The sequence below is a fragment of the Giraffa tippelskirchi genome, chromosome 11 (assembly GCF_054371585.1).
Source record: "Giraffa tippelskirchi isolate mGirTip1 chromosome 11, T2T-mGirTip1v1.2.pri, whole genome shotgun sequence".
NCBI lineage: Eukaryota > Metazoa > Chordata > Mammalia > Artiodactyla > Giraffidae > Giraffa > Giraffa tippelskirchi.
In genome coordinates, this window is record NC_137285.1 from 47945547 (window position 1) to 47960849 (window position 15303).

Sequence of the window (15303 nt, forward strand, 5' to 3'; positions counted from 1 at the left end):
CCTTTGTCAGCAAAGTAATGTCTCTGCTTTTTAATATGCTGTCTAGGTTGGTCATAGCTTTTCTTCCAAAGAGTAAGCGTCTTTTAATTTAATGGCTGCAGTCACAATGTACAGTGATTTTGGAGCCCCCCAAAATAAAGTCTAACACTGTTTCCATTGTTTCCCCATCTATTTGTCATGAAATGATGGGACCAGATGCCATGATCTTAGTTTTTGAAAATTGAGTTTTAAGCTAGCTTTTTCACTCTGCTCTTTACTTTCATGAAGAGGCTCTTTAGTTCCTCTTTGCTTTCTGCCATAAGGGTAGTGTCATCTGCATAGCTGAGGTTATTGATATTTCTCCTGGCAATCTTGATTCCAGCTTGTGCTTCATCCAGCCTGACATTTTGCATGATGTATTCTCCGTATAAGTTAAATGTGCAAGGTGACAATATACAGCCTCAAAGTACTCCTTTCCCTATTTGGAACCAATCTGTTGTTCCATGTCTGGTACTAACTGTTGCTTCTTGACCTTCATACAGATTTCTCAGGAGGCAGGTAAGGTGGTCTGGTATTCCCATCTCCTGAGGATTTTTCCAGTTTGTTGTGATCCACACAGCCAAAGGCTTTAGTGTAGTCAATAAAGCAGAAGTAGATATTTTTTCTGGAATTCTCTTGCTTTTTCTATGATCCAACAGATGTTGGCAATTTGATCTCTGGTTCCTCTGCTTTTTCTAAATCCAGCTTAAACATCTGCAAGTTCTCAGTTCACGTACTGTTGAAGTCTAGCTTGTAGAATTTTGAGCATTACTTTACTAGCATGTGAGATGAGTGCAATTGTGTGGTAGTTTGAACATTCTTTGGCATTGCCTTTCTCTGGGATTAGAATGAAAACTGACCTTTTCCAGTCCTATGGCCACTGCTGAGTTTTTCAAATTTGCTGGCATATGGAGTGCAGTACTCTAACAGCATCATCTTCTGGATTTGAAATAGCTCAGCTGGAATTCAACCACCTGCACGAGCTTTGTTCACAGTGATGCTTTCTAAGGCCCACTTGACGTCGCACTCCAGGATGTCTGGCTCTAGGTGAGTAATCACACTACAGTGGTTATCTGGGTCACTAAGATCTTTTTTGTTCTTCTGTGTATTCTTGCCAAATCTTCTTAACATCCTGTGCTTCTGTTAGGTCCATATCATTTGCTCTTTATTTTGCCCATCTTTGCATGAAATGTTCCCTTGGCATCTCTAATTATCTTGAAGAGATCTCTAGTCTTTTCCATTCTGTTGTTTTCCTCTATTTCTTTGCTTTGATTGCTGAGGATGGCTTTCTTATTTCTCCTTGCTATTCTTTGTTACTCTGCATTTAGATGGATATATCTTTCCTTTCCTCCTTTGCCTCTCGCTTCTCTTCTTTTCTCAGCTATTTAGAAGTCCTCCTCAGACAACCATTTTGCCTTTTTGCATTTCTTTTTCTTGGGGATGGTCTTGATCACTGCCTCCTGAACAGTGTCATGAACCTCTGTCCATAGTTCTTCAGGCACTCTTTCTACCAAATCTAATCTCTTGTATCCATTTGTCACTTCCACTGTATAATTGTAAGGGATTTGATCTAGGTCATACCTGAAAGGTCTAGTGGTTTTCTCTACTTTCTTCAACTTAAGTCTGAATTTGTCAATAAGGAGTTCATGATCTGATCAACAGTCAGTTCCTGGTCTTGTTTTTGCTGACTGTATAGAGCTTCTCCATCTTCAGCTGCAAAGAATATAATCATTCTGATTTTGGTACTGACCATTTGATGTCCACGTGTAGAGTCTTCTCTTGTGTTTTTGGAAGAGTGTGTTTGCTATGACCAGTGTGTTCTCTTGACAAAACTCTGTTAGCCTTTCCCCTGCTTAAAATTTTACCTCAAGGAAAACTTTCCTGTTACTCCAAGTATCTCTTGAACTCCTACTTTTGTATTCCAGTCCTCTATGATGAAAGGGATATCTTTTTTTTTTTTTTTTTGGTGTTAGCTCTAGATGTCTTATAGATCTTCATAGAACTGTTCATCTTCACCTTCTTTGACACTAGTGTTTGGGGCATAGACCTGCATTACTGAGATACTGAATGGTGTGCCTTGGAAACAAACAGAGATCATTCTGTCGTTTTTGAGATTGTACTCAAGTTCTGCATTTTGGATTCTTTTGTTGACTATGAAGGGTAACTCCATTTCTTCTAAGGGATTTTTGCCCACAGTAGTAGATATAATCACCACCTGCATTAAACTGTCCCATTCCAGTCCATTTCTACAAATGGTTACAATTGCCAGAGAGGCCAGAAATCTGTTAAAGATAAGCTCAATGAACACTGAAAACCATTGGCCTGACTGCTTATCAATACATAAACCTACATTGGTGACAGTAACTCTGCATTCTGCTTGAACAGGATCCAGAGCACACAGAAAACAAAACACAGCACTAGTTTTGTAGCTTGGCCATACTTTTCTTGAAGACCTCAAGTCTTTCCTCTGTGACTAGATTTTATGTCCCAAATTTCACAGCAGCCTTTCGCCCTTCACTTCTATCTTTCACAACTTAATCCAAAAGTCACTCTGAGATCAAATGGAAGACTGAAAATAAATAGCACAGATAAGTGAAGACTGAATATTAGGGATCAGTCTTGAAGGGGGACAACTCCAAGAAGCTTTCTTTTCCTTAATAAAATCTCAGAGTTCCTTTAAAATTCCTTTAAAACCTGAATTAATCAATATATAAACAATCAGAGTAGTCCTCACAAAGTGAGGAACTTCAAATGTTTTTCAATTTGTTCTTCTCTTGATGCTGGCAAAACATCAATGAAGAGATACAGAAAGTAAGAGTATGGAAAAGCCCAGCAGGAACAAAAAAAGCAACAAGCATGTGTTTGAGTTTTTTTCCTTGTTTGTTATTTAATCCTTTTGTTTTGTGTGCTCTTGTTTCTGACAAAAAGGATAACATTTTTGTTGTTTCTCATAAGACACACAAAGTAAAGGCAGAGAGAAATGTCCATGAAAATTAACACAAAGAGGGCTAAAATCATAATAAAGATGAAATCATGGAGGACAAGGCAAAAGAACAAGATTGAATAAAACAGAGCAAATCAAACAGAGAACTTCGGGACCCAAACCTGATATCTGACTTCCTGGTTGCATGTAACTAGACAGTCAAATTAATCATTACTAAGAAAACAGAGAACAGAGTAGACAGAGGCACTACCTTACATAGTTGGCTATCTGAATCAATGCCTTGGCCTTCTGACAAAACTGTGTCATTTAACCAATCTGTTATTCATAGTTTTATTCAAGGAACTCTTTCCTTTTCATAACAACCTTGACTAAATCAAATAAATAAAAATCATGATATAGAAATTCCTAAGAATTTTTATACGCTTTGAAGAGAAACCAGATTTCGGAGAAGGCAATGGCACCCCACTCCAGTACTCTTGCCTGGAAAATTCCATGGGCGGAGGAGCCTGGTAGGCTGCAGTCCATGGGGTCGCTAAGAGTCAGACACGACTGAGGGACTTAATTTTCACTTTTCACTTTCATGCATTGGAGAAGGAAATGGCAACCCATTCCAGTATTCTTGCCTCGAGAATCCCAGGGATGGCAGAGCCTGGTGGGCTGCCGTCTGTGGGGTCACACAGAGTCCGACACGACTGACGCAACTTAGCAGCAGCAAGAATTTTTAGGGACCTTCCAACATCCAAGTGATTAGTTTTCCTGGTTAACATAAGTAGCTCAGCCTTACCAACGTATGCCCTCAATCACAATTTAAACTTATTCTTTGCTTTAAAAATATTTCTACTGAATTGTTATTATTCTTCCAGGGGAAAAACAGCAAACGCCTGTGAAAAAATAATTGCAATGCTTTCAGTTTCAGACTTACTCTTAGCTTTGATCTTAAATGATCAAACTCTTGAAAAGGACATGTGCAAACATTTTAGACTTAATATATAATATCCAGTTTCTTCTTAAAAGTGTAAGTTAATGGATAACATTCTATATAATTATTTTATAGCTTATAAAATTAATGAAATAGCCAAGCAATTCTTCTTGAAACTACTGTTACAGGAAAAGAGAGTATTAGACCAGTAGGTTAATTTTGATTCTTAAATCTTATTAAAAAAATTAGATCTGCTTTCTGTTCTCAGAAGATAGGATTTTGTCTTTTCTATACTATTTTGACTATTTATTCATATTATCTTGCCTTTTTCAAGGTAAAGGTGAAAGAGTTCAAGTTACTCTGGTTAATACCTACAATGAAATATTCTAGGTTTATACTGTCAAATGAGAAAAAAAAGAAAACACATTTTCAGGTCTCATGAAGAATTCTAACAACTTTCAGGGTACAAGAGTAACTTTACTGTTTACTATGACACAGCTAATGTATCTTGGTTGTTTCCTTCCTGTCCACTCTCAATTAAAGAAAGATTATAGCTATATACTCCAAATACAAACCTCCTCCATTAGCTCAGTTATATACCTTAGTCATTTTCCAATATATGGCATATCTGTTTGAAGCCATTCAGACCTTGCTAATTTACAGATATCTGACTAATTTACAGATATCTGCCTTTGGTTCATGACCTGATTTCTTCTCTGATAATCTATAAACCTGAGGTGTGACATTCATATACTTAAAGGCCCAAAGGCCTATATATAGGAAATTGTCAACAGCCAATTTGCTGTTACATGTGCTTTATACCTAAGCTGTGAATTGTTTTATACCATTATAGTCTCCCAGTTATAAACAGTCACTGAGAGAATACTCTGCTGATCTGTTGATCTGTGATGGATGCACTGAATACATAAACAAATGGAGTCCTTAAAGAACTCTCAAGAATAAGGAAAAAGACACATAGGGACAAGACCACAAATACAGCAGGGAGAAGGGAAATGCTAATAAAAATATGTACAAGGTAAATGTGTGGCAACTGACTTAGGGAAGTTGTATAGATGAGGAGAGACAGTTCAGGGAAGAGTCACAACAGTGATAATATTTAGAGAAACGGGGATGAAGGTGTGGGTGGGCATGTGGAAAACAGTTACCTTACAGGTGAGTTAAAGGAAAACCAAATGGCCTCTACAGCTGGCAAGTAAGATACAGATGAAGAAATTGTGGAAGACGAATCTGAAATAAGGTGTTGATAAACCTTGTATGCAATATTAAAGGACTATTGATTTTTGTCTACAGAAATGGGGGATTATCATGATTTTAAACAGAGATTTCACAAATATACTGTCTTCAATTTAATAATTATCTTACTCATACCTACACACTTTCTCTCAATAATTACTACTGTTGTTACTGCTCTCTTCACATAGAGGGGCATTTTATATTTGAGTCTTTATTCCAGTGATGTGCTTTTTCTGAAATTACCCATCTCACTCTTCTCTTGTAAGTCCTATATTTACTTTCAAATCTACCTCAATGGCATAACTTGAATGTCATGATCTTAGTTTTCTTTCTTTCTTCATGTGCCCTTCATATTTGCTTTAAGCTTTTAATGCATACATGGGTAAGGGACAACAGTGTTGATACATGTGCCGTGTAACACCGGTTATTATAAAATACACAGTGTATTTCTTTATTTGCTTAATTTTCATGTATCTGGAACATATGTCTAGACTTTATTATCCGAATCTCTGATGGAATAATCATAGCACATTTTATTTTGTTTTATTTAGGGGAGTTGTGCTGTTTTGTTCTTTCATAAGAATCACTATTGACTTTGTTGAAAATATCAGATTGAGGAGCCACTGTGTAAATATTTCTCTCCATATAAATTTTCACATCAAGAACAAAAATCTTTTTTTTAAAGACCATATGGTCTAATTTTTGAGTTTTATATATCTCAGGCTCTTCAAAAAATAGATTATAAACTGCAAAGCATGAAATTAAATTTTCTTTTTTATACTTCTATAACACCTACTGAGTATTAGATATATCTTAATTTGTCTTAACATACTTCTTCACTTTACTTTCATTCTGCATAAATTCTTCCCCCTATTCATGGAGTACACATCAAGTTTTTTGAGGCAGTGAGGTATTATCTTTAAGACTGGAAGATACCTTTGCTTGGATTTATCCATGTGGGAATTATGACTAAAAAATCATATTAAAATGCTGATTATAAACTTCACAATTTTGTATAAAGGCATATACACATCTCCTTATTAATTATTTTTTCTTTAAAAATATCTTTTAAAAATCACAATAGTGTATCACTTGAATAAATTTAAAGTTTATATTTTATGTTGTTGTTCAGTCATTAAGTTGTGTCTGATTCTTTGTGACCCCATGTACTGCAGCATGCCAGGCTTCCCTGTCCCTCACTACATCCCGGAGTTTGCTCAAAATCACGTCCATTGAGTTGGTGATGCTATCTAATTATCTCATCATCTTCTACTCTTTTCTCCTTTTGCCTTCAATCTTTCCCAACATCAAGGTCTTTTCTAACGAGTCATCTCTTTGCATCAGATGGCCAAAGTATTGGAGCTTCAGCATTAGCATTAGTTCTTCCAATGGATATTCAGAGTTGATTTCTCTTAGGATTGACTTGTTTGATGTTCCTGAAGTCGAAGTGACCCTCACGAGTCTTCTCCAGCACCACAATTTGAAAGCATCAAACCTTTATAGTTCAACTCTCACATCCGTATATGACTACTGGAAAAACAATTGCTTTAACTATGCGGACCTTTATCAGCAAAGTGATGTCTTTGCTTTTTAATATGCTGTCTAGATTCACCATAACTTTCCTTCCAAGGAGCAAGTACCTTTTAATTTCATGGCTGCAGTCACTGTCCACAATGATTCTGGATCCCAGGAAAACAAAATCTGTCCCTGCTTCTACTTTGTCCCCTTCTATTTGCCATGAAGTGATGGGATCAGATGCCATGATCTTAGTTTTTTGAATGTTGAGATTTAAGTGAGCTTTTTCTATTTCATGTCTTGGCTAAAATTAAAATTTATAAAATGGTAATTAAACCCTCCTTTCTAATTTTTTTTTTTTTTGCCTACTCCATTGCAAGTAAGGACAAGAGCTATCTTCAGGAAAGTATAAATAGAAAAAGGGAAATTAGTCTTGTTGTAATATTTGCCATTATTGAATCACAAAGTTTGAGCTGAGTTGGTAGATAAAGCATTAAGAAAGTGAGGTTAGATGTATTCAAAGATTTATTAAAATCTTTTCATTTGTAGCAGGGAACTTATTAAAATTCAGGAGTCTGGGTCTGATCTGAATTTTATCAAACTGCTTGACACAAATGCCATAGTTACACAGTCAGATCCTCCCATTATGAAGTACTTTTTGATTAGGCATTTTATGCAATTTCTGTCAACAGATTCATTTACTTGTAAACCTGGTAGCCAAGTCAAGTCAAAGCCCAGGGAAGAAAATGTCCCTGGTATTATAATTTTTGAGATGATAATTAGTACCTTATTAAAGGGCTTCCCTGGTGGCTCACATGGTCAAGAATTTGCCTGCAATGCAGGAGACAAGGGTTCAGTCCCTGGTTGGGAAGATCCCCTGGAGAAGGGAATGGCTACCCACTCCAGTATTCTTGACTGGAGAATTCCACGGACAGACGAACCTAGTGGGCTACAGTCCATGGGGTCTCAAAGAGTCAGACACAAGTGAGCGACTAACAGTTTCACTTTTTTTTCACTTCATCTTATTAAAATAAAGTGGAAATTGAATACTTGAGCATTTTAAAAATCACTAAATCTGACAGTTTGACACATATTTCAATATTTTTAACTTTCATTTTAAAAATTGTTGCTGTTTATAATGAGACATTCAACATTTCTTTTTAAAAAGTTTTAAAGAATGGGAGTAAGTATTAAGAGTAACAAGTTGTAACTTTAGTTAAAATTTAAGTGAGATGTTATTTATTACTTTTGAAAATTAAGGATTTTATATAACTATAAGTTTTATCTCTCTCTCTTGAGATAATGAGGGCTCACTGCTGATGATTATTAAATTAACATTGTACACAAGAAATCAATTATTTTTCAATAGATTTGTACAATACCTTAAGTCTACACTTCATGTATCAAATGACTAGAGTACAGTTTGAATATCTGATACAATTTTGTGACTTATAGGAAGGAATTATCTTGTATTCTTGATGACAAAAAAAAAAACTGTTGACTTATTTTCCCTGAGATAATCTTTTTCAAATCAATCTTTTGAACACATTTCAGAAATGTGAAAACAGAGTAAGGAAAGGAATAAGTGACTAAACTAAAATTTAGTTCCCTTAGTTTTCTAAAATCTGTCTGAATGTAATATCAGTATATAGATATGGTAAACAGGGCAAGCTTAAACTTCCTTTTTAACTCAGTTATATCCTTTGAGAGTTTGTCTCCTAGCTCAGTCAGTAAAGAATCCGTCTGCAACACGGAAGACCCAGGTTCAATTCCTCGGTCGGGAAGATCCCCTGGAGAAGGAAATGGCAACCCACTCCAGTATTTTTGCATGGAGAATCTCATGAACAGAGGAGCCTGGTGGGCCACAGTTCATGGCGTCACATGAGTTAGATACTATTTAGCAAAAAAACCACCAAATCCTTTGAAGTAGTTCAATCAGAGCAAGGAAAGAAGTTTAATAAGGTGTTTTAATTTTCTCCATAGACCTATTTAATTTTAATTATGAAGTATTGTGCTCAATATCAGGACTTGGACCTTAATGAAAGTTAAATTTAAAATTAACTTGAAAGAAGCTTTTAACATATGAAATATAAGCTATAATAAAAGTATAAAACTTTTTCTGAAGTTATTTAGAAAATCATAATTTGCATATGTGAAATATGGCACAACTATGACCCTTTGAACAAACACCATGAAACAATATATTTAAAAAAGAGTTCTTCTGTGATATTGTAAAGTTGATACCTTAATATTTAAGGAAATGTAGCACTTGTGCTACATTTCTCCTTCCAAGAAAATATTAAAGTAGATAAAGGGAATTAATGGGCCATTTCAACATTAATTTCAATCTGTTAAGTATGGAAAAAATTAAACATATTTTGTTTGACTTCTCTAGATTAAAGTTTTCATGATTAGATGTAGTTTGACAGTCAGATGAATAAGTGAATGCAATCTCCTCTCAAATTAATATAAATATAATATATAATGTGAATTCTAAGTGTTAATTTCTGGTTTTTAGGCTCAGTAGGTGAACATATGGTGCTTAGTAAAATAGTTAACTTAATCTCCATGACCACACAATACATCCTCAAGCACGAATAACTTGGCAAATATCTTATTATTATTGTTGAAAAAGTAAGAAAATGTGCTCTACTGTCAGTTTTCACTAAGAAAAATAAGAAAAAAAACAGTATGTTAAAAGAACATATTGGAAACATACAAAATCTAAAAGATTAAGAATGTTTAAAATTATTTTTATGAATGGCATATGTGTGTGTTGTGTGTTAGTCTCTCAGTCGTGTTCAACTCTTTGCAACCCTATGGACTAATAGTTCGCCAGGCTCCTCTGTCCATGGAATTTTCCAGAGAAGGATACTGGAGTAGGTTGCCATTTCCTTCTCCAGATGAATAGCATATAAGTTTGGGTAATATGAAAATTCACTTTTATGAATTTTATGCTGGATGTACACTTGTTATAGAAGTGGCTCAGAACCTATGGATAGAAGTACGTGAGAAAAGAGTTCATTCACTGCTTTATTTAATACAGATTATGAACACCTAATACAATTGTGTTGATCAAGTTGATAAAGCTGCTCACCTTTATTGTAGGAAACATAAAACACAGTTTGTGTTAACATTGCCTAGGGGAGGTGCAAAGTCTAGTGATGGACAAAAGAATTCCTACAGAAACTGAAAGAATATCTGCAGAAACTGATCTGAAGCTGAGACCTGAAGCACTAGTAGAAATGGCCAAGAAAAGACAGGAGTGTGAAAAATGTGTGTCTGCGTGCTTGTGTGTATATGTGTGTGTTTGTGAGAGAGAGAGGAGAGAGAAAGAGAGAGTATTAAGAGAGAGAGCTGATCTGAGTTGCAAATTTTAAAAGTTAGCTATTTTTATTATTGCTGAGACACTGAATCATATAGTAGGGTGAAAGCTATTGTAATACAAGTCCAAGAATCCATATGTATATGTGCACCAACTACTCATACAACAAATAGTATGCGTTTGGATTGCTTACTTTTTCAAATAAATACAATAAAATGCAAATTTATTTAAACTATATTGCTGAAATCAGATTATCTTTATATCATTTTTTTCAAATGGGCACTGAAAGGTCAATGGCCTTTCAACAGCAACAATCTCTAATTTGGTAAATTTAAAAATGCTCTGAATCATTGGTAGCCATTTTCCTAGATTGTCTAAAATCCCCAACAATATCTAACACAATGGTAAAACATATTTTCACAGAAATCTGTACTGTTCTCTACGAGTTAAGTAGTCCAAATATGTGAGACAAATTAATGACTTTGATATCATTACGATTCATAGTATATTATGAAATTCATTTTAATTTTTACAATTATGGACAAAAATACATTTATAAAACTAACTGAAGCAAAAGTAGGTAAGAAATGAATGTGAATAGAGCATGGCAGTAGAGAGGATATCTAGAAAAGGAGAAGCCAAGATTTATTAAGCAAAACTAGAGTAAACATCTTTGTGGTTATGGAAGGTAAAGGACAAATATGTTTCAGATGATTTCAGGCTTTTAACCTGAGAAATTTGGACCATCAAGCTGGGCCTATCTTTAAGAAAGATCCTTGACTGAATTCTTTTCAAATAGATAACAAACAAGAAAAGAAAAATTAAAATATGCCAATTCTATGAATCTGAGGAAAGCTACAGAAGGCATTTCCATGACAAGTCCATCTGTAGCCTAACCACTGAGAGGCGAATTTGAGACATACAGTTACAAGATACTGAAATAAGAATGACAATTAAAATTAACTACATTGTGCAGGAGATGGTGACCAAACTAATCCCAAAGAAAACGAAATGCAAGAAGGCAAAGTGGTAAGGAGGAGGATTTACAAATAGCTGTGAAAAGAAGAGAAGAGAAAAGTAAGGGTGAAAGGGAAAGATAAACCCAACTGAATGTAGAGTTCCAGAGAATAGCAAGGAGAGATAAGAAAGCCTTCTTAAGTGAATAATGCAAATAGAGGAAAAACAATAGAAAAGGAAAGACTAGAAATCTCTTCAAGAAACCTGGAGATATCAAGGGAAGATTTCATGCAAGGATGGGCATGATAAAGGACAGAAACAGTAAGGACCTAACAGAAGCAGAAGACATTAAGAAGAGGTGGCAAGAATACACAGAACTATACCAAAAAGGTCTTAATGACCCGGATAACCATGATGGTACGGTCACTTACCTAGAGCCAGACATCCTGGAGTGTGAAGTCAAGTGGGCCTTAGGAAGCACTACTACAAACAAAGCTAGTGGAGGTGATGGAATTGCAACTGAGCTATTTAAAATTTTAAAAGATGATGCTGTGAAAATGCTGCACTCAATATGCCAGCAAATTTGGAAAACTCAGCAGTGGCCACAGGACTGGAAAGGTTAGTTTTCATTCCAACCAAAAGAAGTGCAATGCCAAAGAGTGTTCAAACTATCATACAATTGTATTCGTTTCACATGCAGGCAAGGTTATGCTCCAAATCCTTCAAGCTAGGCTTCAGCAGTATGTGAACCAAGAACTTTCAGATGTATAACATGGATTTTGAAAAGGCAGAGGAAACAGAGATCAAACCACCAACATTCACTGGATCATAGACAAAGCAAGGCAACTCCAGAAAAAGTTAATTCTGTTCATTGACTACTCAAAAGCCTTGGATTGTGTGGATCAAAACAAACTGTGGAAAATTCTTCAAGAGATGGGAATACCAGACCACCTTATCTGCCTCTTGTGAAGCGTGTATGCAGATAACAAAGCAACAGTTAGAACTGGGCAAGGAACAAATGACTGGTTCAAAATTGGGAAAGGAGTATAACAAGGCTGAATATTGTCACTCTGTTTGTTTAACTTTGTGCAGAGTACATTATGTGAAATCCTGGGCTGGATGAATCACAAGTTGGAATCATGATTGTGAAGAGAAATATAATATCAACAAACTCATATATGCAGATGATACCACTATCATGGCAAAAATAGAAAAGGAATTAAAGAGCCCCTTGATGAGAGTGAAAGAGGAGAGAGAAAAAAGGTGGCTTAAAACTCAACATTCAAAAAAACTAAGATCATGGCATTTGGTACCCATCATTTCATAGCAAATAGAAGGGGAAAAAATGGAAGCAGTGACAGATTTTCTTTTCTTGGGCTCCAAAATCACTGCAGACCCCAGACATGAAACTAAAAAAATGCTTGTTCCTTAGAAGAAAAGCTATAACAAACATAGACAACTTATTAAAAAGCAGAAACATCACTTTGCTGACAAAGGACCACATGATCAAAGTTATGGTTTTCCCAGTAGTCATATATGGATGTAAGAACTGTATCATAAAAGAAGGCTGATTGCAGAAGAATTGATGCTTTCAAATTGCAGGGCTGGAGAAGACTCTTGAGAGTTCCTTGGACTGTAAGGAGAACAAACCAATTGATCCTAAAGGAAATCAACCCTGAATATTCACTGGAGGGACTGATTTTGAAGCTGAAGCTCCAATACTTTGGCCACTTGATGGGAAGAGTGGACTCATTAGAACAGACGCTGATGCTTGGAAAGATGGAAGGCAAAAACAGAAGGGTGCAGCAGAGGATAAGATGGTATGATAGCATCACCAACTTCATGGACATGAATCTGAGCAAACTCCAGGAGATAGTGAAAGACAGCTAAGCCTGGAGTCCTGTGGTCATTGGGGTTGCAAAAAGTTGGACACGACTTGGCAACTGAACAACAACGACTATCATGAACTTCTGTGACAGCCTTATTCCCTCATATTTTATTCTCATTCTTTCCTTTTTCAGTGGACATCTTGGCCTATGCCTACCACGCTACAAGGCTTTACCTAGTCCTCTGGGTTACTTGCTGCCTTTTTCAGGATAATTTCATAAGTAAGCATCAACCAATGGTTTTTGTGAGAACAGACTTGTCAGGGTTTTGTTGACACACACAACAAACATCTAAGCAATTTTTACCCACATTGGGGAAGAGGCATTGGACATCCTTAAGGGCTCCTTCTTCCACTGATTGAAGTAGGGAAGAGCACGGTGCTCTTTTGCCTTGGAGGAGCTTTGTGTAAGCAGTTCTCAAAAATAAAAAGTTAACAACTGAGAGTCTTGGAGTATGTTTAAAGACCCATTTTCAATCAAGAAGCATGAAATACTTTTAAAACTACATGCCCACTTCTCACATTCACATTCACATGTTGAACATCCTCAGAGACCTTACGCACTATCTGGTGTGCTAAAGTCAGAGATTACACAACATATAATTGTGATTGACATGTGGAAATGTCTGTTGATATTATTTTTGCAAGGTAATAAATAATGCTATTTAAATGTCTCATCTTGATATATCTGTGGTCTAAGGTTTGCTCAGCAACCAGCACATCTCTGTGCTTGGTGAAGCCAGTATTAAGCAAAATCATCCCAGATGGAACCAAAGAAGCAGAAATAATTATTTGAGAAGTATATTCCTCCCTTTGGTATGATTTTAATCTCTACCCTTCTATGCAAAATTAGATTTATTTCAGAAAATAAAATGGATGTGGATTACTCTGTGATTTGCAGTTTTCAAGTTCAGAGGACATGGTGGTACCTGCATAACCAAAGATAAACAATTATCTAAATTATCCTTTATATTCAGTATTATAGGTCAACGTTTCTGATATTAACCAAGACCCCAATACCCTTTAAATGACAATTTCAGTTACTGCAAATAGAATCAACTGTCATTTCTTCATTGGAAAGGTAATAGTTTTTAAACAGGAATATGAAAAAGATGGATTAAAAAAAAAAAAAAGGGCAATCATAATAAGCCTGGCAATTAAAGGAATGATAGTACATGCTTTATCAACTAGATAATGTTGAACACAATTTCAAAACATAAATACTGATAACTGGAAAATATTTTGCCATATTTTAATAACTGCAAAAATAAATACCAATGAATTTGGTTATACTCATAAATATACTCATAAAATTCATGTTACCACTGTCATCTTACAGAAAATCAGAAAAAAACTAATATCTAAGAGATTAAATATTTTTTCAAATTGTCTTGGGGCTTTGAGGTCATTCTTCTAGAAATTTTCTTTTTCCATTTACCAATAGCAGAGCTACACCTCTCAACTGCATCTTCAGTGGATTACAGCAATGAAGTTGTAACAGTCCCAGCATTTAAAAGGCTGGAGCAACAGTGACATTAATCCCATTTTTCCTTCCAAATACTTTCATTCTTTTAAAGGAAAAAAAAAGATCAAGTTGAAAAGGTGGCCATATAGTCTATGAAGATCTCAGTGTTAACAGCAGAGTAGAGTGACACAGTTTCTGTTAACTGTGTGCCCTACAAGCCTAAATATACAGGGGTATTCATGTCAGTAGGGCTAAAGAGAACCAATATTGCATTCTGTAACACTGTCAAGTCAGCCAAACACTGAGAAGTTAAAAATAAAAAGTTATAGTAAAAGGTATATTCAGTTTTGTTCTCCTGTCACCAATGCAGTCAGTATTTTGCATTTATATAGGCCTTTCTACAGGAGTCAAGACAGGTTCATCACCATCATTAAACAATACTATTAGACCTTTGTGACTCTAGTCCACCAAACTTTATTTAACTTCTAAAACAGAAAACTTCTGCAAATATTTTCACTGTTTTCATTTTGCTCCTCTGTTGAAGATTTTAGGAGAATGTTTTAAGCAGACATAAATAATAATAAGCAATTACAAATTAAAATAGTATATACACAGCGAATTATTCTCTTAACTGAATGCTTAAAAGAGAACTACAGCACTTTTTGTGTAATATTATAAAATAAGTCCTTTAACAATCTAGGAATTTGTCCACTCATGTTACAGTATAATATAGTATGAATAATCCATTTTCACTCATAAGATTCAGCATAATGTGTCAATTTACTAAAATATAAAAATGTGAACTCACTGTGTGAAAATGAATAAAGGAAAACTTCACTCAAAATGAAGTCATAAAACCCTGAAAGGAGAAGTCTCATGCATGTACCAATGGTTGTATCTTACTTAACAAACCCAGAAGAAAAAGGAAAATTTTCTCCTTGCTCAGCAACAATGCAATCAACAAGAAACTGCTGCAACTCAGTCAGTGAGAAGCCATCACAACTCTGAACTCTTGCTCCTC